At 48.1% G+C, this 25,764-nt stretch overlaps 1 protein-coding gene across 1 annotated transcript in view; it reads right to left on the reverse strand.

Moving 5' to 3' along the window:
* The window catches only part of bdg (sodium-dependent transporter bedraggled), a 173,613-nt gene extending 148,559 nt beyond the window's left edge, over window positions 1-25,054 (reverse strand). Inside the window, exon 1 of the mRNA XM_050171424.3 lies at window positions 24,657-25,054. The gene's annotated coding sequence lies outside the window, so the exon portion shown is untranslated. The remainder of the gene's footprint in view (window positions 1-24,656) is intronic.
* Window positions 25,055-25,764: the final 710 nt, after the last annotated feature.

The following is a 25,764-nucleotide window of genomic DNA, read 5'->3' on the forward strand; positions in this document are numbered from 1 at the left end:
TTGAGTGGCCGGTCCCTCTACCCAGCTGGTTCTGTCCAGCTACGTGGCATTTGCATATATATGGAGGGTTTATTGACCAGTTGCCTTCACTCAAAAAGTTCACGTATACGTGACGCCTGCGACGGAAAGGATCTTCGACATCAGCCGCCAAGGCTTTTGAGTGAGGGCGCTGGTTAACACTCCCAGGGTTAGTTCTAAACATTACTACGCCGCAAGATGATTGGTAAAACGGCGCCTCAATTGGTAAGAGCATCGCACGCGTCATGCGAAGACGTGGGTTCGTATCCCACCAGCGGCCAGTTGTTTTTTCATCCACTTTCACTTCCTGTAATTTATCATGTCTTTAATTAAATTAATAATGCAAGCAATTTCCCCTATGCTGTCCTTGGTGTCTTGTTTATTGGCTGCTTATGACATGACTAATAAAAACTGTGCCCCTCAATTCCCTTTCATTTCGTGTATATATATATATATATATATATATATATATATATATATATATATATATATATATATATATAGTTCAAGGATATAGAACCATGTAGGAAAAAATAAGAGGACTTTACTGACATTTCGGCCGGGGTCAGACCTTCGTTTCTGTGCCGGATCCCGTGATTCTATGCTTCATTGATTCTATATATATACGTATATGCCATACCGTTCAGCCACTTCAAGTTTTGGCACGCCCGCGTATATAGTTAGAACGGCGCTTTCGCATATATTTAGAACGCGGTGCGAGCAGTTAAAGCTCAACGCCAGAGACCTTGCTATCACTGCCAGTGCTCCGCCCTTTGGCCGAAACTGCCATTTTTTTTTTTTTTTTGACACTTAACTGATTTCCTTTTTTTTAAAAACGACCTGGCGGCGCAGTTAAGCAAATGCTTTGGCGAGCGAGTCGCGTTGTTATGTGCTGTTAAATCGGGAACGATTAAGCTTGAAATCACAGTAAGGGTGAGTTTATTGCATACGGCGGTAATCGAACACATACATTCACACCTCTGGTATATACGGCTGTGTCGAATTACGGTCGCTATATACAGACGAAGCGGATGTAAGACGAGCGCCGAGCATATATATATACTACAAACGTATACTCTAAAACAGCACCGTGTAGTCGCGCAAATCATGCAACATCCGGCTTGTGCGTTAAAATATTTTTCCGCTTTCGCGGACGTGAGCTGCAGGTGCAATTCGAGAACCGGATGAGCAGCTAGAATTCAAAACGAAGAAATAAACAACGAACACAGCGTCCGGGTATATGACGTGCATATATACACACACACGGGCGAAACTGGGAGACGCCTCACGCTCACGTCCACGACACTGTCAGTCCGAGACGAAAAGAAAATAAAGACAAGCGTTGTCCGCGCGTACGGTGTCTGCGTATACAAACGGGTGTTCCGAGTTGACAGACTCACGAGCACGCGCTTATTTCCGCGTGTCCTCGCTGCATGTGCCCCATATATGGCGCGCGCGCGTATAGCGTCGAGCCCGGTCACATGATTGCGTCACGACACCGCGGAGAGCCGTTTCCTTCGCTTCCTTCGAACGTGCCACACGCGTTTCCATACGCTTCGCCCGATTGCGTAACACGCTCGCACGCACTCACGTGTATATACACAGTCCTACACGAACTCGGGAAACAGACAAACAAAAAAAGGACCCAGACGGGCGTGCAGACGCCGCGCACGCGCTGACAGAATGAATTCACGCCGACAGTCGTTGAATAAGTGCCCGCATATAAGCTGTATACTTCCCGAGTCTCTCTCTTGCACGAGAGCTCGAGTGTTTCCCGCTCCCGGGCCGACGACGGTGGCGGCAGGCGCCATCGCACGTGACGGGTGCGCGCGCGTGCGCGCGTTTTTTACGCTATAGCGCGTGCGTGCAGGTTCGCGCACTCTTAAATATCTTTTGTCCTCCCCGTCCTCCGACTCACACTCTGTATTTTTTTTTTTTTTTTTTGACAAAACTGCGGAGACGCACCACTGCTCGCGTGTGGAACGGAGCGGCAAATCTCGCCGTTTTCCTACGCGGAAACGCTACGTGTAACTTTCTACAAAGGTTAACGCGAACTCAGTTTTAAAGGCTTTGGTGAAAAAATCCTTCTTTCGGAACTCCTTCAATTTTTTTTTTTGAATTATGGGGTTTTACGTGCAAAAACTACTTTCAGATTATGGGGCACGCCGTAGTGGAGGACTCCGGAAATTTCGACCACCTGGGGTTCTTTAACGTGCACCTAAATCTAAGTACACGGGTGTTTTCGCATTTCGCCCCCATCGAAATGCGGCCGCCGTGGCCGGGATTCGATCCCGCGACCTCGTGCTCAGCAGCCCAACACCATAGCCACTCAGGGAACTCCTTCAGTTGGCGTAAAGACGCTCATCATCACTACACAAAAACGAAGCCCGAGGTTCTCTTCATTCGGCGAATTAGGCGCCGAAACCTTATACCGCCAGTATGTCAGATTTCACACAGTTTTTTTTTTCCCGATATTTAGGTCATTTTGGGCACAGGCAATGTTTTAGAAACTTGCTGTAGGTTGGGTCGTTTTGTGTCCGTTAGAATGCAATGTAACATACTTGCTTACTGACAGACAATATTCTGCTGTTCTTCATTTACTATTTGTGTACCTTTTCTCTTCCAGAACCGGCAGGCGGTATGGCCCTCCTGATGGCAGTTGCCAGCTAGCTTTCTTTCTCCTCTCTGGGATTGTTTGTTATGTGTGCAACAACAACAACAAGAACAACAGCAATAATAATAATAATAATAATAATAATAATAATAATAATAATAATAATAATATGCATTGGGCCGAGTGAGATTTTACAACTTACGTGGAAGTACACATTAGCCCTCAGTCAGCACGGCTCTGTAATATTTGTAACGCGCTTAAATGTTCTGGTACGTTAAGTTCCTTGTACCGCGACATTAAAACATTGATCGAAAGTCTTTCTCGTTGCTCTTTCGTACGTCACTCTTTTTCTATATTACTTTTAGTATCAGACATGAAGATTAAAACCAGCTTAAACCAAGAAAAACATTCGCGCCCACATTCTCTGAAACCTAAATGGTATTCTTTTTTTTTTTCTGAGAAACGCGTAAGAGCTCGACCGGTTCATAATCGAATAAGCCAATCACCATTCAAAGGGGAAAAAAAGAAAGAAAACTAAAGTTTCCGTTGGACGAGAGACGACTATAGCAACAGGGAGATTACACAAAAGTCGCGTTATCTAACACGAGGTTGGAGTGTTCACACCGACACCTATCTCCCCACTCACACATTATCACCTCGACATTTCCTGAAGAGCAGGAAAGATCACCGCGGCGAGCGCAGCGACTATTGCACCGCACGAAACAAAAATAAGAAGGAGAACAAAGAAAAAAAAAGGAAATACAAGAGAAAGGAAGAAACAAAGAAACTAGAGAAGCGAGGCGGCGCGACGAAAGGCTTAAAACAAAGACGATAAGGGATGACATCACAGCCTAGGTTAACAAAGAAAAAAGCACCAGAAGTTCAAGCAGATATGACCTTTTCCTTTACAATCCGGTTTTCGCCAACTCCTATTAAGCCGCAAACACCAACGCGAAGTTCATCTAGGCGCTGCGCGCGCACTCGATCGCCGACGCCGTATACGAATGGCTCCCTCGCACCCCTTGCCCTTACAACGCCGCTGCGTCGCAAACACGCGGTCTCCCTCTGTACGTATATAGCTCCTATGCGTGTTTTTCTTTTTTTTTTTGCGTTTGAAAAAAACGCCCTCTCGGGCGCCACAACCGGAAGTCAAATCCTCACGCCAGGATGTAATCTATCCGCCACATCGTGTATATAAGCACACGCCTGCGTGCTCGCTCATCCGATGAGATCGCGGCGGAGTGCACGGCGCAGCCAAGCCAGGAGAGAGAGAGAGAGAGAGAGAGAGAGAGAGGTTATACTGAAGCATACGGTAGGTGAAAGGGGATAAAGGAAGGCGTCTTGATACGGGGCAAAAGGAATAATCACAAAGAAATAGCGGGTGGGGACTGGGAGTGGGGGGGGGGGGGGGGGGGGGGGGCTACACACTGCACGAATCTCGCTGTCGGTCGAACGCGCTGACAACCGATACCGGCGAGAAGAAGGGATAAGCATATAAACAGAAGAGCAGTCGGCACGGAGCGAACTGCGCACGCCGGAAACGCCATCCGCGAAACCGGGTCTCTGAAATGCCACTGTCGCGGCCCTGTGGATACCGCATGCGACACTGTAGCGACGGGACGTTTCTCATAGCGGCGCTTGGCGACGTCGCCGGGCGGCCCGCTTCCGGATCCGTTGTGTGTGCGCCTTTCCCGGCGCACCGTTTGATGTTCGCGCTGTTACGGAGCGCTCCGAGACTGAAGGACTGCTAGCAACTTACGTTGACACACACCCGCACACGCCCACACGCACGTTTACTCCGCTTGTGCGTGGTTAGGGTGGTTCTTCCCTAGTATAGGGGACTGGAGTACAAACTGATCCCCAAACACGTACATAGATAGATAGATAGATAGATAGATAGATAGATAGATAGATAGATAGATAGATAGATAGATAGATAGATAGATAGATAGATAGATAGATAGATAGATAGATAGATAGATAGCTCTTGATGTAAATACTTGTGGGGTTTGGCGGTGTATAAGCATTCGTCTACAGGCTATATACTCTGGAAGGGAGAGGGAGAGAAAGACCCCATAGAAGAAGGAGGAGCAGAAGAAAGTAAAATAACAAAAATAACAAGACTTGATATTTTGGTTTCATCTTCTTTTTTTTTTTGTATCTTCAGTGATTCACTTTGGCATCTTCCGTGACATCTTCACATTTCAGTTCGACTTCTCGTCTCAATTTCACTGATGGCTTTTTTGTATGGCATGCGTTCGTTAGAGTCCAAACGACAGCTAAGGTTATGAAAGACAACCAACTGATTCACGTTAAGCAAAGAACAAATCGAGGTATCGACGTTGCTCTTATGGAGGACGCCAGAAACTTAATACACGCTCCTCAGTGTCAAGGGGCCTTGACTCACCCAGTGTTGTTGTATTTTGTTTGCATATGGTCTTTTATTCACTGTACGCGCCACAGACTAGAAGAATGTGTTCGACCGGATTCCACGTGGCAGTATAATGCTGTCGCAACATGCATTTGTCGCAACATGTATTTGTCGCAACATGTATTTGTCGCAACAGGGACAGAGACAATCAGCTGGTCATAAGTTAAGCCTCATAATTTCGTTCAGTCTTAGCTTTGACTTCATTTTCGCATTACACGCAGGCTGAAATGAGAATGAAAAGAGACAATAACTGCAAATGGCCATTATTTGCGAGGTCGATGTGGCGTGGCTACATGGTCAGCGGCTGAACACGTTGCAGGCCCAGAATTAAACTCCCCAACACGCCGATGTCTAACGCGCCGAAGACAGGGAAACGCAAATACAGTTTCTTTCCGTGTGTTTTAAAAATACTTCCTGACCTGTTCGTGTCTTGATTTACCACGGCAGGAAAGACAGAAAATCTTGCAATAAGAGGAATGTAGAAACAGTGTTACGTAAAGCTATACAATACCGGAAACGCTTGTAGGGTTTGAAGGAACAGGGAGGGAAGGTATTCGTCGCAGGCTTTCAACTTTTCTCGGCACAGAGCTGTACAACCTCAGAATAGCACGTAATCGGTTGCTGTGCGAAGACACACACACACAAACACACACACACACACACACACACACACACACACACACACACACACACACACAAATATGCTGCGATTGTCCTCGGTTTAACCTTAGACATCTGCAGCGCGTTTTTGTGTACAGCGTATAACTATCGGTGCACCGCAAGGGCTGTGACGGATAGAGAAACCGGGACACGCAACTATCCCCGGAGTGGCTGGCAGCGGCTTCGCTACTGCACGAGCGAACGCTGTCGCCTGCCTGTTCCCTACACGGCTAATCCGCGAAGCCCCGCAGTGCTGCATCTGCGCTCGACCATGCGCGACAGCGCGGGCACACGTGGCGCAGAGGAGAACAACCGAGAACGAACGGCCTGCGGGGTCACAACGCAGACGCCGCGCGCGAGTGATCATGCATGCATGGCAGGAGCAGCAAACACGCGGTGCGCACCTTCTGCCGGTGGTATTGGTTCTATAACGGCGTCCAGTGTGTTTTCGCTTGCACGGATTGGCACGGGTTCTGCAACCGACGTGAAAAAAAAAAAAAAAAAAGAAAGGAAAATGGCCGCGACGGCGAGCTTTCCGGGGCGTTGCGTGCACTTGACCGATCTCGTTACATCGGGAAGCCCCCTGCGGGGTTGAAGGGCTGGTGTTTCAACGCGTCACACAGCTGTGAAACAGTGCGATTGTGTACAAACGGTGCAAACGGTCCCGCTTGGCGTTCAGTGTCGCTGTGTGTAACAGATGCTCTGCACTAACAATCGTTCGTGGCCGCAGCTGCATGTTTTCTCTTCAACTGCATACACCGGATGTTTCAGCGAACACTTCCAAAAAAAATATTTTTTCTTATTTTCCTGTAGCAGATAACACAACTCTAGTTCCATGAGCTGGTCTACTCGAAGAGGCGGACATTACTTGTACACACACACACAAAAGAAATGATATGCATAACCGACCAATTAACAAAAATTCACAAATTAAGTTTTCAGCTAATGTTAGCTGCCACCAGTTGGTACGGGGACGGTGTTTCGGAGACCTTCAACAGCGTCTGCTTGGAGCTCGAACCAGATTGACCATGGGTCCGGCAGGGAAGGCGAGATTATGTAAAAACGATAACATAAGTCTAATACGTCTTCACGGGCGAGCAGTGCGCGCCAAAACAAAATAACTACATAAACGCTCGGAATGCGTGCTCCTGCACGCAAGGGCAGAGAAGATCTGCTCTTGGCGACTCGCTGGCTTTCTTATACCCTACACCATCCGGCAAACCACATTCTCTCTGGCTCCCCGGTAGAGGGCTTTGTCAGCGCACTGGCCAACCCACGCAGAGGAATGTGAAGAGAAACCACTCCCTGGTGTAGAAGTGGTGAGTCTAGGCCACGTCGGGTCAGCGCACACAGAGGAATTTGGAATTGCAATTTACAAAGCCTAGCTGGGGAGTCCGCAAGGCGGATCCACATGGAACAAATTTTCAGTATGACACCAGTTTCGAGATATTGATTCCAGAACTTTGCAGAGAAGTGCACTGACGTTCCAGTTACTTTCGTGCTTCAGTGCATAAAAGGACGTTTTGTTAAGAAATTAAGTGGAGCGAGAGTGCATTTTTACCACAAGTTTGACGGCGCATATCTGGTGTCATCCACACAATTCTTTTCAAGTGAATATGCCTCGCAGTCTCACCCGCTAGAACTTGTAAATTTCAGTATGTGTTATAAGGCAATTAGTTAAAAACTTAATTAGTGTATTTCCGTTTATTAGTCTATTATGCATTTCAATTCTTCGTGCAAGTAATGTCCGCCTCCTCAAGTAGACCAGCTCATGGGCTAGAATTATGCTATCTGCCACAGGCAACTTTCTTTTTTTTTTATGTTCGCTGAAACGCATTATATAGCGTGATTCCGCAGCCAACGTGCGATGCGTTGTTTATCGTGCAATGCGTTAACGTGCAATGCGTTAACGTGCAAAACGTTGCATTAACGTGCAATGCGTAACGTGCAAGCGGTCAAGCTTTGAGAAGGTTTTGCAGGGATCTGGTCTGCCATATATAAAGCCTCCCATTGTGCTTACCTCTCCTTAAGCAATGGTAACTACTACTCATATATCTTCAAGGCTATAAACTTAAGACTGCCGCGGCTCAGACCGCCACCCCGTGGACGTGGAAGCTTGCCGCGCGAAGGCGCGAACTTCTGTGCTTCACATAGAGAAAAGAGTATATAGAGAAAATGCGCGTTGTCACATGATACAAAGAAGGCAGGTGACACCATGGGCGCAAACTATTAATCCATTTTATTGCTAAAGAGCGCCGGAATCGGGATACACAGCGAAAATACGTTCAAGTATTTTCTTAAGTGCAGTTTCTCGATACAAAGTTCAATGAACAGACTCCTTTTATTTCGTTATTTACCCTGCTAAAAGCAATCGTTATTTACTCTGCTAAAAGCAATCTTCGCGGGTGTTCACACTTGTGTGAGAACTGCTTTCTTTATGGGTCTTTCTTTTTTAATGATTGTGATGTTTCCTCGTATATCTTTCTTTTGAGGGGGAGGGGGGGCAGGGGGAGGGTAGTTCGGTTAAGAGTGCGAAGATGGCTGTGTTGTTTTTTATGTGTCGCTGTTTCGGTTGGTGACGCATTTCGATGGGGGGCGCAATGAAAAAGCGTTTCCGTATTGTTGAATAACCCCAGGTGGTCAAAATTATTTAGGGGTCTTCCACTACGGCGTGTCTCATAGCTACATCGTCTTCTTTTTAAAGGGGGATGAGGAAGAGAGATGCTGTAGTTCATTGCGCCGTTTTCTCGGCTGGTGGGGAAATCTAGACTGCATCAACGCATCAGCACGCGAGGTCATATAAACGGCGATCAGGAACTGAACCCTTGACCCTGCAGTGGCCAGGAGCCGAACGCCTTATCTGGACTGGGTCACCGCGACGTGCCTTTCCCACTGTCAAGAGCGCGCCGGGGCGACTGCAACGTTATCTCAGCCTACAAGTACATAACCGTACAGATGGTCCATGCGCTCTCAGTCCTGTCTCCAGTAAAGAAGGGCGCACAGGCCCGCGCGCGGGCCTCCCCCCCCCCCCCCCCCCCCACCCCCCGCCCCTTCACTTCGGCAGCACCGACCGGCCCGTTGCTCCCGTGCCGAGACGCCCCAGTTGGCCGAAAAAACTGTACCCCGGCCCGTGCATGCAGACTGCACCCACGTGCCGTGGTCAACACTGGCCATGCGAGAGTCGGCGCCTATTGCAAGTCATCCATGCGTGCAAGGGCTCCTCTCACGCCGTTAAACCAAAAAAAGAAAAAGAACAAAAATACAACCGGACAAGTCACTCCGGGATTTTTCCCCAGATGCACTCGAGACGCTTTCCGCCTCCCGATGCTCTCCACGCTCCAGATTTGGCCGGAAGCATTAGGAAGCTTAACCCTCCTAGACGAATACATTATAAGTGCTGACACTTTAGTTGTATAAACTTTCGTTTATCTTACGCGTCTTTGCCACCATTAGAAACAGTCGCCACCAAATAGGGTTGGATTTTTTTTTTCTGGCGCGTTTTGCGGTCGCCACAAATGCGAAGACAGCGCCTGCACATCAAACACCGTTAAATCTACAGTGCTCAGTGAGATCGGCTTTCTCCCGCGCAATGTGTGTGTGCCTGGGAACACCCAGCCAGTTCAGAAGATCGCCTGATGTCATATGACTGTCCAAAAAGTAACGACAGAAGAGAACCCGACCGCTACATGGCGACATGCTGAAGTCGCCCAAGAGCACCTACACGACTTATCTTTCAGTGCCTTCTTTCTTTTTTCGAATTCACTTGGCACATGATAACCAACCTTGTATAGTAGGTCTATGCCTAAAGATGCAGGGGAAAGAAAGGTTAGACGTCATTGTTATTGCTAGTTCTCCTTATTATCAGTTGTCGGAGTGTGTACGATAGCAGACGCAGTGCCAGAGTTGTGCGGATGACCCATTGCGCTCACAACTGTGCACAAGTGTCTAAACACGTTGAAGTGGGAAGAAGGGCTTTGTGTAACGGGCGCCACTGCAGATAACTTGTAGTGTACAGCTACGGACGTTGCGGGTACGGCTCCTACATGTGACAAGAAGTAACTTAACTTTTTAAACCTTAAACCGTAATATGAAAGATCAATGTAAACCTCGTCCCTGCTTTATAATTAACTGGAATGTTAAGCGCAAAAGAAAGAAAAAAGAAAAAAGGAAGTTCATTTGAACTATTTTCTTAGGTATAAGTTTGCGTGCCTGAATTCGTACGACCGTTACTCAACATTTGGACTGCCCGGTATTGCATGATTACGCGAGGAAATTAGCGCCACAGAAGAACAATGAACGGGGTCCCGCGTTGGTCTTTTTTCTTGCGTTTGCGTAATTTTGTTCCGGTAGTATCATTTAGTGGCCGTGAAGTCACGCTTCGCAGCTCCTCGCGGCTTCTCAGGAAGTTGGCCAACATTTACGTTCTCGCAATCTGGGAGAAGAAAAGCACATGCAAGAAGCTCCCGGCTTGCAGAGCTAGTAGCACGAAAATCGGTGTTCTTCTATGTGCTAGCATTGCGTTTTATTATTATTATTATTACTATTATTATTATTATTATTATTATTATTATTATTATTATTATTATTATTATTATTATTATTATTATTATTGCGCTCCCCCCACAGCCACAAGGAGTAGATGCATTAAGCTCTCCAGAAGCTGCCGTTGAAACAACTATGTATGAAAAAAAAGAAGAAGCTGGTCCAGGAACTGGGAAGATAAGGTGTCTTGAAATTTACTACAATTTATCACAGGTATTTTATACAGCTTGAATCAACAGCATCCGAGGCTCGATCAGCAGTGTTCGCTCACGGTCACCAAACAAAAAATTTAGGCATTCCTGTTTAAAGTTGATACATGTAATATACATGGCAACTATACATATTGCTCCGTTGCACACGGAGGGACACTGACCAAGACTATATCGCGACACTCGGTAGCAACGTTTTCAGGTATTCATAGGATTTCGTTCTGACACGGACACATTCCTTACCTTCTATTCCCTTTCCGCCCCTCTGGCTACCCGAATGTGACGAGCCAACAATTGAGTCGCTATTAGCTATATATATCACTGCTATATACTACCGTCTATTATTACCACACTGTTACTATCCATGACTGTCAACATGGCAGATTTCGGCACAGAGCACTGCCACGCAGTCTAGGAGTAAATCACGACCCCTGCCACATTCGTCACAGCAAAGGTCGTGGCACAGTACAAATTGTACGGTGCACGTTGCGCCGGAAATACCAACGCGACTACTCTTTCGCACTACGGCGAATATAGCGACACATCTTTCCTTCTTTCTTTCTTTCTTTCTTTCTTTCTTTCTTTCTTATTTCTTTCTTCCAATCAGCCCGACCTTTGCTACACCAAATGGATAGCTGCAAACGCACAAGAGAAAGCGTTGTCGCTGAGAGGCTTAACGAGAGCGGGACTCAACCAGCCTTGACATATTTCTCGTTCTACGCTACTATTATTACCTCGTTCCCATTCTGGTGAGGTCAGGACAGATTAGCGACAGCCGGGTTATCCCACTAATCTCCGCCGCCCCGCAAATCTATCGAATGTCCCTCGTGTTTCCCCCTATTTATGGCATTATGTATCTATACATACATATATGCCCTTCCGACCTGGGAGCCAGCACGCCAGCATTGAACGCCTCGCTCTATACTGTACCGCATACGGGCCAGTGTCCCCCGCACGTCCCGCAACCGTCGCGGTGGCGTCACAGCCCATCGAACCGACGACAGCGTACAATTATACGTTCGCCGGCGGCCTTGTCCGAGCCAAGGCTACAACGTTCGAGAAATAAAGCAAGCAGCAAAGCACCGTTGCCGCCCCTTCCCTTCGCTTCTTCCCACCCGTTACGGCACGTCGGATCGAGTACGTCAGTCACCGCCTCGCGGAGAGCGGCGCTCAAAAGCCTTCGTCCCGTTGCGCCCGCTGACGTCAATCGTCTCACGGAACGGTTCGTGTGGCGCAGATATCGAAGCGACCCCCCCCCCCCCCCTCTCCCCGTTGCTTATAGCCCAGATCTCAGAATGCGGGCCGCACCGAATAACGCACACACGACGCGCTTCGGGCGCCCCTAAAACGCGTCAATTACGGGTTGCGACAACAGGCGAGCTCGGGACGGTATGAGGGCGGCGTTCCTCGATGGTCGCCGCTTATACAATAAACAGTAGGCAATTCCTTTTCTCTCTCTCTCTCTCCACCAGTGCTGCGCTTACATGGACTATGAGCGGTAGCACTCCGACGACGCCGGCACAGAGAAAGCTCTCGTTCGTGGCGTTACTTCACAGAGTGTAATGTGTGCAGACGTCGAAAAGGCTCTGGCCAAACGCAAATGCTTTCGAAACGCGTTTGTGCACTGTGCTTACACGAAACATTACAAAATAACGATATCGCATAGACACTGCAGCATGTATACGTCTGCGCATGCCTTCATACGGCAGCTGCAGACGTGCGATGCGCGACGGAGGGTAACTTGTAATGCGCAAACTAATGAGCACCCTCCTTCTTTTTTTTCTTTAAGTCAACAACGCAGAAAACAAACACACACACACACAGAGAGAGAGAGAGAGAGAGAGAGAGAGAGAGGGATGACACTACAAGCGCAAGCGCGGCTACCTATCCGCCTCTGTGGTTTCGCTGAGCTATAAACCCATCAAAATATTACGCCAACAGGTCGGACTCCTATCCTTAGTGAGCACAGTCTCTAACGGTGAGAGGGAGAGAGAGAGTTTATTTCACAACAACTCTTAATCCGAGTCGTCGCTGTCGGAGTCCCTCCGAGTCCCAGGTCTCCATGTCAAGTCCGTTTGTTGGGATCTAATAATGCGTTTGATGTGGGAGCTACGAGCAGTGGTCATATTGCAGGAGCGATAGATGCTGCTTTTTAATTGAAGATTGTGCGAAGCAATGTCACCACCTCGTAGGTCTGAAACGTACACTCGATATTTGATTCGTCGTCAGACTTAGACTCTGCTGTCTTGAATCGTTTGCGTTCGTCTTGAAGCACTACATTGATCATATAAGCCCAATTTCCTTATAAGAGTACCTTCGTTGTTCATCTTTGTGTACAAAAAGGAAAAGGCTAGTCGAACAAATTTTGTCATCGTACAGAAAACGAATGCGAAACTGTCGCGCCAGCAAACAAATAGTCAACGTGCAACGCTGGTAGCTGCAACAACAATAACGTAATGAGTATAGTACGGAAACATGTGTATTGTATGTGATACGATTCATAAGTGCATTAAATACTAGCATGCTTAGTTCGGTGTTGGTCGGTCTACGTCCTTGCATAGAAAAGATCTTACAGCGCGACTCACGACAGAGAAGGAACCACGAGGACACCACGGTAAGTCCATGTCGTTCCTTGTGTGTCACACTGCGAAACTTGCTCTTTATCGGGATGAAAATAGTTTCCCTTTCCTGAATCGATGTCTGGCCTACGGATGCAAGCACAACCTGTGTGAGTATACATACGCACACGTTGCAGGTTATGTGATGGGATCGTTCCTACTTTGCACAACGTAAACGAAAGGCTCAGTCCTTAAATACTGTCGCCAAGAAGAGACGTGCAAACGAATATATTCCTTCCATCTTTCAGTGCAGATGTTGGCCCGTGCGAATTCGTACGGCGCAACTTGTACACTGCCCGCGAAACCTTATCAACTCTTTTTTCTTTAGACCTTTGTGTTGCTTTCCAGTGCTACGTTTCTGTTCTTTTTTACTTCGTATCTTAATCACTGCTCTTCTTCTTTGCGAATATAAGCCGTCGTACGACGTTCCCGCGTTTCAGTTCTGCAATGTAGCTTGCGCAGAGCCCCCTAAACCCTCCTCCCCTTCGCCTCCCACACAATCTCCTCGTGGCAGATGCTCTGCGGTCACGATTGGGAAAAAAAAAAAGATCTCTCGCGCGGGGCGTGATCGTTCCGTGCTCCGGACGGCGCTTATAAACCACCTCCGCTCATCCCCGCCGGTGGGGCTCTTCCGCGGGGGAGGCGACGAAACTGGAGCGTGCGCGCCGTCCCGGCCCGAGAAGGGCGCGAGTCCAGTTTCGGCCCCGCTGGCTTCACGCTCAGAACCCAAACTTTGCGTAGGCGTGAGGCGCGGGGGACGACGAATATGCCACGTGGCTCACTTAACCTGCAGCGCCCCATCCACACGCCGGTCGGTCGTGTCTAAAGTTGCGTCAGCCTACCTACAAGCGGCACCGGGAGGAACGCGCGGACGGAGGAGAAAGAAAAAAATATATAAAAGAACGAACAAACAAAGGAGCCGGCGGCGGCAATTTCCGGGCGTCGGCTGGCGCAGTTTCCGTGCTGCCGGTCGCGTGGACGGCACTGGCGGCGGAAGATTCAGCGCGGCGAGGTGTGCGTGTGTGCGCGCGCGCTACCTCCGCTTCACCGTTCTCTAGTTGGTCGTCCTTTGTTCTTCGCTTCGAGAGCGGACGTTCGCGGGGCTGAGTGCTGGCCGGGCACAATGGGGTTGTTGGGTCAACACACCATCGGCGGGCGGGCGGCCGGACGAGACCGTCTCTTCCTTCGCGGCCATGTGGGGCGCGTCACGGCCACGCGAGTAGCCGGGCGGGAAAGCTCGTCGTCGGTCGTCGACGTGACGCGCCCGCGCTTTGCTTTACGGTGCTGGTCCATCATATGGTCCATCGTATGGTATGGTTCATGGCATGGAATGAGCGCCGTAAGCGGGGGCAGAGACCAGTCAGAAGTTACTGGGAGATAGAATAAAAAATATATGATTTGCAATCAGGAGGCATGTGTGTCATGAAGAGTCGTCGGAAGTGTGCTGGTGAACAGGATGCACGGGGTGAGGTGGGGTCGGTGGGTGATGCGAGACGGATGAGAAGACGCTCACCTGCTGGCCATTCTGCAGTCTCTACTGTCCGATAGGAGTATCCACGAAGGCGCGCATTTCGCCAACAATGTGGTGATGTGAGAAGAAATGGCCATCCGATATATCATCGCTGCAAAGGGCGACGAAGGAATCGCTAGAATTGTAAAGGACAAAAGAAAACCTGCACGTATGCCTTTAGATTTAATCGGCGTCCATTGCGGCCCTGCGATGTGATCGTGAAATCCAAAAGTGAAGAACATTGGGCTTGCTGGTTATTCATAACTGTGCGCAATAGTAGAGTACTTGAGGTGCACCGGTACGTTTGAGAGAAAGTTTACGGTGTCCCTGTGCCTCCTCCCCCGTGTACTCAGTGTGCTCCCTATCTCCATCTTTTCTTCTTTCTATTCCCCCTTTTCCTTCGCCCGCCGTGGTGGCTTAGCGGCTACGGTGTTGCGCTGATAAGCACGAGGTCGCAGGATCAAATCCCGGCAACGGCGGCCGCATTTCGATGGGGGCGAAATGCAAAAACGCCATTGTCCCGTGCATTGGAGGCACGTTAAAGACCCCCGGTGAGTAGTAGATCCCCAGGGAGTAGGAGATCTTCAGGGGACTCGCAGTAGAAGTGAGTCCCTCACTACGGCGTGCCTCATAATCAGATGGTGGTCCTGGCACGTAAAATCCCATAATTTATTTTCCCCTTAGCCCTTACCCCTAGTGTAGGGTAGCATTTACCGGATGCTCGTCTGGTTGACCTTCCTGCCTTTCCTCTCCTTGCTTTTTCTCTCTCTTTCTCATAACTGTATGTAAAGCAACATTCATGATCGTGAACGGCTGTAATTGTGTGCTCTCTTTCTCAATCTCTCTCTCATTTTCTTTATCTCTACCTCCTCCTCCTCCAGCCTAGGGTATAGCAAACCAGATATTCTGTTCTTGTTAATATGCTGTATTCTCACTTTCTAAGGCTGCTGAAAGTTGTGGTGGTGAGGAGGTCACACTGCGATCCATCTTTCTTCCGACGCTACATATACCAGTGTCCCAGCATTCTGTGAGACGTATAGCGCAGAACTCGAGGGCGGTCGTGCGCGCAGAAGCTCCGTTAGACCGCGCGTTTCGCACACTCGCTCAAAATTCCATGCAATGCATGGTAACTGCGTGCGGCACACACAGAGTTCGCATACGAAGATGCTCTCTCTCTCTCTCTCTCTCCGCGTGCGTTCGCTTTGTTTTATAGGAAGCCCGCACTGTATACATCTATAGCCCTGGCTCAATTCCGCGCCCTTCAGAAAGGGACCTGCAATCCCTTTCTGAAGGGCGCCCCGACTTTGAGAGAACCTTGATTGACCTACAAGCTGAGTATAGGAATTAGAGCTGATTAGTCGGCAAGTTGTTGTCAGGGCTCACTCTTCTCTAAATATAGATCGCATAAAACGGGCGACACTGTAAGGCGGGTCGATCGAGTGTGCAGTGCTCGGACTTTTTCGGCGTCTTGCAACGAAGCCAGCTGGATACGAATTTCGCGAGCCGCAGCGAGTTTTTGCCAACTTTTTCCTTGCGTTACGTCTATGCACCGATGGACCGTCATCTACGGTAGGGCGCAGGGAGGCTTGACGCAATGCCTATAACAGCAAGAAGGGGAAAGGTAGGACAGTTGGCGAGTCACAAAACTGAAATTGCCAAATAACTGCACAAATTCAATTAGGTGTAGAATTATTGCACATTTTGATGTATATACTAACGCACCACTGGCGCTGTAAAGCAATAACGCGCGAATGACCGCAATGAACTTATTGCTTGCTAAGGCCATTGTGTACAGTAATGCGTGTCTGTTCCAACATATTTGAAAGACGGTTTTGCGGTTCTTGGTCCTTTTTCTCTCGCTCAAATATTGCAGGAAGAGCTTTTCGTCCACACTGTTAGAAATACTCGACAACTCTGGCGAATCAGTTCTGCGGAAATCCACAATGTGGGGGAATATTCACGGAGGGGGACAGATATTCGTCCACCGGACAGTAGCTTGAAGCTATAAGGGAAACCCAGGATTCTCAGAAAGAAAGAGGAGAAAATTCCTCCGGGTCGGCGCGCAACAAACTTCTTTCCGCGGCGGCGGCTCTACCACCTGAGTAAATCCAGGGTCCAGCAGATCTGGCGACGTGACGATAACTTAATCGTCGATTCGAAGTTCGGCAGCACCGAACATGGCGGATCACGGTTCTGGCTGAAATCGGCGCGTAATGAGAACGCTTCACGAGCGGGAAAAAAATTGTCATCCACCGAAAGAAGATTGGCGAATGACAATAGTTTCTTCTCTTTCGCAAATTTTCACCCACCTTGAGAATGTTCTGCAAAGTGGGTGATTGTGGTTATGCACAATCTTCTATGGTTATGCGTGGTACACTGATCCTTCGGAGCGTTAGTCAGAGGCACTCACGCCCAAATCTGCGGATGTGGCACATCCTTTCAACTGCAGACGCCACGCAGTGTACGCGCATTTTTCCTAGGAGCAGGTAACTAACCGCTAAACCCTTGCACGCTTTCTCAAAACACTCAAGACTGTCACATTCGAGACCCTCGCAATGCAGTAAGCGACACTGAAGAATCAGGGAAACCAGAGGGCTTTGTTTAGCAGCGTTCAACCGTATGAAGCCAGTATCCTATACGATATTATGCGCGCGGCAAGGCACTGCATTCCAGTGCACAGCTAAATAGTGCTGATCGCACGGATGTGGAGGCCCTCCCACTGCCGATCAGATAACGTCATCACTCCTACCGACGCGCATTACGTAATTGGAGCCGCTGTACGCGCAAGCCAAATGGAACGCTTTCCGTGCACCAGATACCATTGTTCCCGCGTCTAGCGCCTCATATCGAATACACGCGACTCCTGACATTTCTCGTCGTCGCCACGGACTGATGCACAAAAGCATTCACCAACGTCCCTGACTCGCCAACGAGCGCGCGAGTGTCTTATCAATAAGCTCTGACCTGTAGATAACATATCTCCGTTTATCATTTCACTTATCTCCGGACGCGGCCGCAGTGCATGACGCACGCGTCCCTTCTGCGGATACTGACAAGCGCACTGCAAGCGGGTGTACGGATGCATGAACGGTAATTCCAGTCGCACGCAGCTAAGTGCAACCCGCAGGTACACACCTTGTGAAATGGCTCACTTGCTCGAAGACGCTCTTGTTGTGGACGAGCTTGTCGTAATTCGATCCAAACCCTCACCATAGCGGGCCCAGAAATGAACTGAATAAGCAGACAGCTGCTATATGCGGGGTGACCATTTTTAAGCTTTATGGAATTTTAAAAACTCGCTTGTTACAGGTAGCATATAAATCTTGGGATTATTCGAAGAAACGGACATAACTAGCACGAGAAATCTAAGCACATATCCAACTAATCTACAAAAATTAATTAACTTCCTAATTAATTACGATACGGCACATATTGAAATTTACTAATTGTAGCCAGTGAGCTTGCAAGAGGTATCCACTTGAATTTCCAGGATGAGACCAGTTTCAAGAGATTACTCAAAGTTTGGGACGAACAACGTGGGCGTTCCGTTTACTTTTGGCGTCATTCTGCAAATTCATTCCAAGTGGATAGATCACCTTGCAAGCTCACCGGCTACAATTCGTATATTGCAATATTTGCCCTACAATAATTAATTCAAAAGATAATTAGTGGATATTTTAATTAGTTGAATATGTGTTTCGATTTCTTGTGCCAGTAATGTCCGCCTCTGAATAATCCAGCTCAAGGGAAAGATTTATATTATTTGCAACAGACTATTTTTAAAAATTCCATAGAACTTAAAAATGATCACTCTGTATATAGTCTAATTATAACTGATGCTTAAAAGGAACGAAGACCCAAATATACTGTGATTGATTGATTGATTGATTGATTGATTGATTGATTGATTGATTGATTGATTGATTGATTGATTGATTGATTGATTGATTGATTGATTGATTGATTGATTGATTGATTGATTGACAACATTTGGGCTTTGACAAAAGCCTCAGTTGGGGGAACCGGACTAAATACAACCAGTTGAGCTTCATTACAGCGCACGTATTTCCTAAGTAAACGAGGTGTTTTCGCATTCTGCCTCCACCGGAATTTGGAGCGTGCGGTGGCAAATCAAGCCTGCCAGAGCCATAGCCACTGCATGGGCAACAGCGGCGGATAGACGATGCGAAATAGACTTACGGAAGACCGAACATAGGTTGAACGGGCAAGTGGCTGTCGAAATTTGTCGCCTTAAAGACAAACAAATCCACTACGCTCCGCAATGGGGCCACTACAGCCCATGCAAGGCCACGTTCTTCTCCCTTTGCGGCCAATCTAAGCAGTACTCGGCAGAACATTTTCTAAGGAGGAACAACAAATCTTGACTCCGATGGCAAGGGTCAGAGATTGACTTGCACGTAACCCTCCAACAGGCATACGAAGATCGCTGTTAGCGCGCCGAACAAAGAGACGGATTCTGGCACAACGCGTCAAGCAGGAATGTTCTCGCACTCAAAGCCGTCAGGGGCACTGACGTGGCCATTACGTTATACGCGCTCCTGGGGCGTGCTCCTTCGTTCCGGATCCTCCGATGACCTCGCGCCGGGGTGGCTCGGCTAATCTCTTTGTCTTTTCGGAAGCGCGGGACCCAGTACATACACAGGAGACGATGGCTATAACTCGCGAACCGCTCCAGTACACAATGGGGATCAAGCGGCAAGCCGGCACCAGGCAAGCCCGCCTCCCCCAGGTCTATCATCGTTACGCATCTCCTTATTCCGTGCCCTCTATACGTCGACCACGGCGCGCTGTCTGCGTCGTACACAAGAGGCTACTTGAAAGGTCGCCACTCCGCTCCGACCAGCTGACCCCCTTTGTCCATCCGCGACGCGGCCCGGCTCTGCCTCGAGCGTGGCTCTGGTGGCTCTTGTATTTTTGCTGCTATAAAGCTACGGCTTCTCGTCACCTAACGACCGTCGAGTAGAACGGCGTGTCGCAACAGCGGAGCTCCCGTACCTCCACGGCGTCTGACCCGCCTCGAGAGGTCGCTCCTTTTAAAGTATACTGCATACCGTGACACGCTTTCGAGCCAACCGGCACAATGGATGGACGGCCGAGTCCAGGATAAGTCGTCTCCAGCCAGCCGAACGGAAGTCATTTAGGCGCACACTTCGAGACGGTTAACGAGAACGCGCGCGCGCGCACTTTATTATTAACACTTGTGGGTTACCCAGGTCGTGCTTATATACTTTATCTATACGCTGCCTAACAAGTAAATTGTGCGTCCCGCCCCCGTGCATAAATATATAAATAAATGAACTAGTTAATAAAGGGAAAATGAGACATCCACCAACTTCGCCCTGCCGTCTGCTGGCCGCCTGCTAAGCTCAGACGGTAGAGCGGCTGCCCTGGAAAAGCGGTGGTCCCGGGTTCGAGTATCACAAATATCACAAATACATTCTCTCTCTCTCTCTCTCTCTCTCTCTCTCTGCGTCAGCTTAAAGGTCACTTCCCTGACGAGACGAATTAAGTTCAAACTTCCCTTTCTTTAAATTTCGCGCTCTAGGCGCTATGTCTACGACGTCACGCCGGCCATCACGTTCTTCTCGCTATTTCCACCTCCTTTTCCGGACACCTTCTGCGCGCATCGAAAAAAAATAAATCCTACAAATTCCGCTTTCGTTTTATCTTCTAACGCAGTGCAATCCCTATTCTGAAGAAACAAAAGCCCCCCACCAAGCTCTGCCGAAATTTATGGGATCACGCAACGTATATGCATGCAGTGCAGAAACTTCGACGTGGTGTCGCCGTTGAGCATTCTCATAAATACTTACTGGTACACGACGGCTCTTCCTTGTGTGGAATTAACGTAATGCTGCTTGAGATGCAGCAAACAAACTTTCTGTAACTATTTATCCAGAACAAGGTCCCACACCGGTCGCCGATTCGCTAAGTTACACGAAAGGCGGAGTTACACGTCAGGTAGCAACGCATGGACAGGTAACGACGGTGATCCGTTGGTGTTGCGAAGCGTTGATCTAAGACGCTACACCCACAAGTCAAGGGCAGTTGCGCGAGGAAATTGACGGGTACTTATTTTACGTCTGATGCCACCAGCTAGTATAGAGGGCGGGCATAATCTTTAGGCGTCGACGAAATGTCCAAGCAACTTGGCTTGGCTCCGCAGATTCCGGAATGCATTTGAAGACTTTGGAGAATGATCGCTAGACAGCTTTCACGTTTTACACACACCTGATTTCCTCCAACGCAAGCAACGCGATGTCGTAGTCTTTATTTCCTCCTTTCCTCCTTTCTTTCCTTCTTTCTTTCTTTCTTTCCGTAATATGTGCCCCGCATTGCCGATGTAAGCCCGATGCCACAGGTACGATTCGTTAAGAAATACCAAAAGTGACAGCAGCAGTAGCTTGGGCTCTCTGTCAAGTAACTATTACCGAACGTGGTGATTTTTTAATAATTTTTCATCTACGGCGACTATAATATTTATCAGATTTGGTTCCCATTGGCTCCAAATATGAAAACAACGGCAAAAGAAACAACAAAAAAAGGCAAGAAAGAAAAAACGGGTCGCTAAATTCGAGACAACGCGACATTCTCTGGACCCATCCATTACTCACTTCGTTTTTGGTAGGTTATTCCGCATACAGCCCTCTCACCTTTCCGCCCCCCCCCCTTTTTTTTTAATGAATGAATGAATAAACTAATTTTTTTCTCAGTGCGAGATACGATGATACCATACAAACAAGGCATGACGAGAGAGAGAGAGAGAGAGAGAGAGAGAGAGAGAGAGAGAGGTCTATAGACGACTAGACTAAGTCATCCGGCGGCGACAACCCCAACTGGCTTCCGAAAGATGCCCTTAATGATCGCTTCCACCGCGCACTGTGCACGAACTAGTCAAAGAAGTAACGCAGCAGGACGTTAGATCCGCAGCACATAGCCCTTAGCTATGCACTTAATTATCGCTTCGCTCAGCCAAGGCTATCATTGTTGAACGCCTTGAATGAGACGCCGTCCAAAAGGCGCACGAGCGGCAGTCGCTACCCTGTAAGCTAATCACCCACGGCAAACTGTTTCGCGCGTGGCTCATTATTGAAATGACTGCCAGCCTTAGCGAAGCCTTTCTTTATTTCATTAGCAAAAAGAAATGTAGGAAACCGGTGGTCCGGCACACCTAAATCCCGCCTCGAAAACAAATAAAGCGTGTTATTCCTTCTTTTTCTTAATTTAACAGATTTTTCCCCTTGAACTGTGCACTAATGCTCTACATACGTGTCCTTGCAGTCTTAGGATTAGACTCATCGACTTACCTGTTCTACTGCGCCTACGCCCAAGTTCTTCAAGTCGAGCTTAGTGATTTTTTTGTGGGCATTGAGCCAATATTCGAAAACGAACCGGTCTTCTGTTTCGTGCCGAAGTGTTAGATTCAAGAATCCGATATTTGATTATGACCGAATATGCGTGCTCACTACGTTATGCTCTACGTAGGAACATGTCATTTGACATTCTGACCATTGACATTCTTTTGCTTCTTAATACCCCAAGTTATAACGGAGTTTTACATATTATTGCACGTACTGATGAAATTATTCAGTGATATTTTTACTTTCTCCATCACGCCAATTTTTTCTACATTCAAAACCTAAATAATAATAATAATAATAACAATAATAATAATAATAATAATAATAATAATAAAATTGACGTCTCAAGCCTTTGTCCATCGAAAATTCGCGTTTCATTCGACAACTTAATGTTTTTCGAGCACCCGTGATTGTAGCAAACGTTCCGTTAATTCCCTTGTGCGTATCTGTCGATAAGCACAATCACGTCTATCGGAGATAACCCGCAGGCTGTTGTGTTCAAGTTCACGACAGCTTCAGGGTGCAGACCAAATGCGGCTCGTTACGGAGTTAAAGGATGCTGGGCGCAAGACACTCGGTAAAACATTTAGACGAACATCTGCACTCTGTATAAGAAAAATGTTTCACCTTTCAGGTCTCGTCTCCCAACGATAATCGTGATAAGTCTTGCCTGCATTTCCTTTCTTTAATCAATGCTGTGCTCTCGGTAAATTCAGGTCACGAACGACATGCGCCTGGGAACATAGCATTCCTAACAGGAAACTAGCTAACGCAGATATATATATATATATATATATATATATATATATATATATATATATATATATATATATATATATATATATATATATATATAACGACACATGTTTTGTTCTCGATATTTGTTTGCTAGACTATTCGGACATAGTTGCGTGCCTTGCAGATCTATAACGCGCATACACGTTGAGTAATATCGTCTTGGGGATCGACCAACGGCGTACACGCGAGCCAAGAACGAGCGAGTGAAAAAAAAAAAGAAAAGACGGCTGTTCTGGCGTGGGTCAAGCAGGGCCAAGTCCTGTTGGAGGCAAACTTTTCACTTTCGCTTCGACAGCACGAAGACGCCCCGCGACAAGTGGCATAAGAACGAAACTATGCGCAGATACCGATCAGAGAAGCCCCGCTCCCGCTTATCTCATCTTTGTCGAAGGCCACTGCGCCTGCGCGGGCTGTAACCAGCTGCTCGCAAGGTCATTCATTCGCACCGGTCTCACCCGCGCGCCAGGAAAATAAACGGATAGATAAAATTCGCCGCCGGGAGTTTGGGCGCGACCCATTCGAGAATCGGACGACGGTCGCTCACGTGGACAGTTAGCATAGAAATTCAAGTTGTTGGTCGGTCTCTAAGCCTTTCTTTTTCTTTCTTTTTTTCCGTCTACGGGATGAAACCGCGAGGACAAGTTTTTCCTGTCGCAGCTACTTTGTTTATCAGTGCTCTTTTTTGTTTGTTTATCGGTGCTCTCTCTCTCTCTCTCTCTTTATCGGTGCTCATTCTTTTTTATTTTTTTTGCTTCAACTCTTCAAAACTACCATGCACCCTTCGTCTCGTTATTCGCGTTTCACTGGTGTGACCTCTCTCAAATTTATGCATGCACATTTTAGGACGAAGGGTGAAGTCCCACTGTATCTTTATTATTTAGCCTGGCATAGGCTCCGTATGTATGTGTGCGTGTATTTGACCGCTTCAAACAGAGTCCCATGTCGAAGGGACAGCTATTCATACCGAAGGCGTAGAAGTGCAGCTAAAACTGCATTAATTATGTGCCTAACGTCTCAGCTTCGTTTTCATTAACATTTTCTGCTATTAGTCCTTTTCTATCATGCCTTTGTTTTTTTTGTTTTTTGTATGTGTGTTTTTCGACATCCCGCATTGTAGGTTCTTTCTTTTCATTGCTAGTGTCGTTTGTATTCCGAAGTGGAGAAAATGTCACCACCGCTTATATATTCAAAATTAAACCTCATGATTAAATTATCGAATCAGCAGCCATAAGATAAGCGTTCCCGTCGAAAAAAAAAAATTTTTCTTTTAGAGCGCGGGGTCGGGGGATCATCTGGTGAAAAAATTCCGACGATTCTGCAAGTCACAACGGACTGCAACCGTCGTAGCATCACACATGACAACGACTAAGCTAGCTTATTTCTTTTTAACTTACCGATAACGGCGTCTTGCCTTAAAAGCGAGCTAGAACGTCTCAAGCTTGTGCAGAAAAGGTTGGTTGAAGCCTCAACCGCTTATGAAATACAAAAATATGATTCAGTTTGTACTTTCTGTATACCGAGTGTGCGACGTATCGTCAGATGTGCAATACTCGTGCTTTTAAAGAAGCATTTCGGAATTTCTGTCCGTAATCGGTGCTGTGGGTCTGCGTAAGGCAAGTGACAAGATATAAGTAATACCGTGAGCGACGCTGCTCACAGCTCACCTGCAACGAGTGTGGTCTTCTCCCGCAACCATTAAACTATTTTGCATTTCTTTCCTTCCTCGTTCTTCTCAGTTACCTTCCTCGTTTTTAGTCGCTCCTTTGCAAAACTCGCGCCGTTCAACGACGCATCCTCCAAACGTCAGTCGCAGCGGCGCTCCGCTTGACACGAGAATACGCGAGACAAAACAGAGAGGTGTGTCGTCTGCTCACCTCGCGCGAGGCATCCCACACGGGCCGGCGGTGGTGAATCCGTGCGCTTTGTTTCCTCGATGCTTCCGCCGAAGCCTCCCTTGGTTGCAAAAGAAGTATGAAGCACTAGCCGCGGGCTCTGTTTCTTCCGCGTGAAAGAAAACAACGACTTGCGCCCACCCGGCGAAAGAAACACGGCAGCACAACTTCACGCACAGGCAGTGACCGGCGGAATACCAGGAGGAAGGTAGCAGACGAAAACAGCAGCACCGGGTCAAAAGCAGAAGCGGCCGAGAAAAGCCGGCCGTATCCAACGAAGAGTGAAGGAAGAAGCTCGCACGCGCACACGACCAAGACTTCCTCGTCGCCTGAACGTCGGAGAGGCGCGAGGCAACCGGCACGAGCGAAGTCCGCTAGTGGACTGATCCGAGGCGGTGGCTAAAGCCGAGGCTGAGCGGCGAGCACTCGTACCTACTCTCGCCGAACGCGATCGCTCTCCACGCGTCGGCTCCTCCGCCGGTCGGCGCTCCCGGAGAGGCGTTTTCGTGACGTCGGGTCACATGCTGTGACGTCACGTAGCGGCCTGGAGCGGGAAGGTGCCTCGCTGGCTAGCGCTGCCTTGGCTTTCCTTTTGGCGCCTAGCGCTCGGTTCCGTTTCAAGGTTGGGTCACCGGTCACACACTTCCTGCTCGGTTCTGCGCGCTGTCAAAGGCTTTCTCTTCCTGCGCTGGGGTGGGCTTTATGGCGGAGGAGGTTTCTCCCATCTTCGTCTGAGAGGTGGTGGAGGTGGAGGTGTTCGTCGGGGCAGCTGTGACCAGGCTTGCGGTGTTGTAATTTTCTTTTGTGTTCATTCCGGGTGCTATGTATGTACGTTATGATATATCGATAGAACAAAGTTCAAATTCTGCTTGAATTAATTTATTGCTTTCCTTTTTTTTATTGCACCAACATAGCAACGTTAACGAACCTTATGGTCAAACCCAGCATACGGCAATCCCATATGAGCACATAGGGGCTCATAACCCCTTCCCCAGTGTAGGGTAGCCAACCGGGCTCAGTCCTGGTTAACCTCCCTGTCTTTCATTTACCATTCACTCTCTCTCATAACCACCACCATCGTATAACACAC

The sequence above is a fragment of the Dermacentor andersoni genome, chromosome 6 (genome assembly GCF_023375885.2).
Source record: "Dermacentor andersoni chromosome 6, qqDerAnde1_hic_scaffold, whole genome shotgun sequence".
NCBI classification, from domain to species: domain Eukaryota; kingdom Metazoa; phylum Arthropoda; class Arachnida; order Ixodida; family Ixodidae; genus Dermacentor; species Dermacentor andersoni.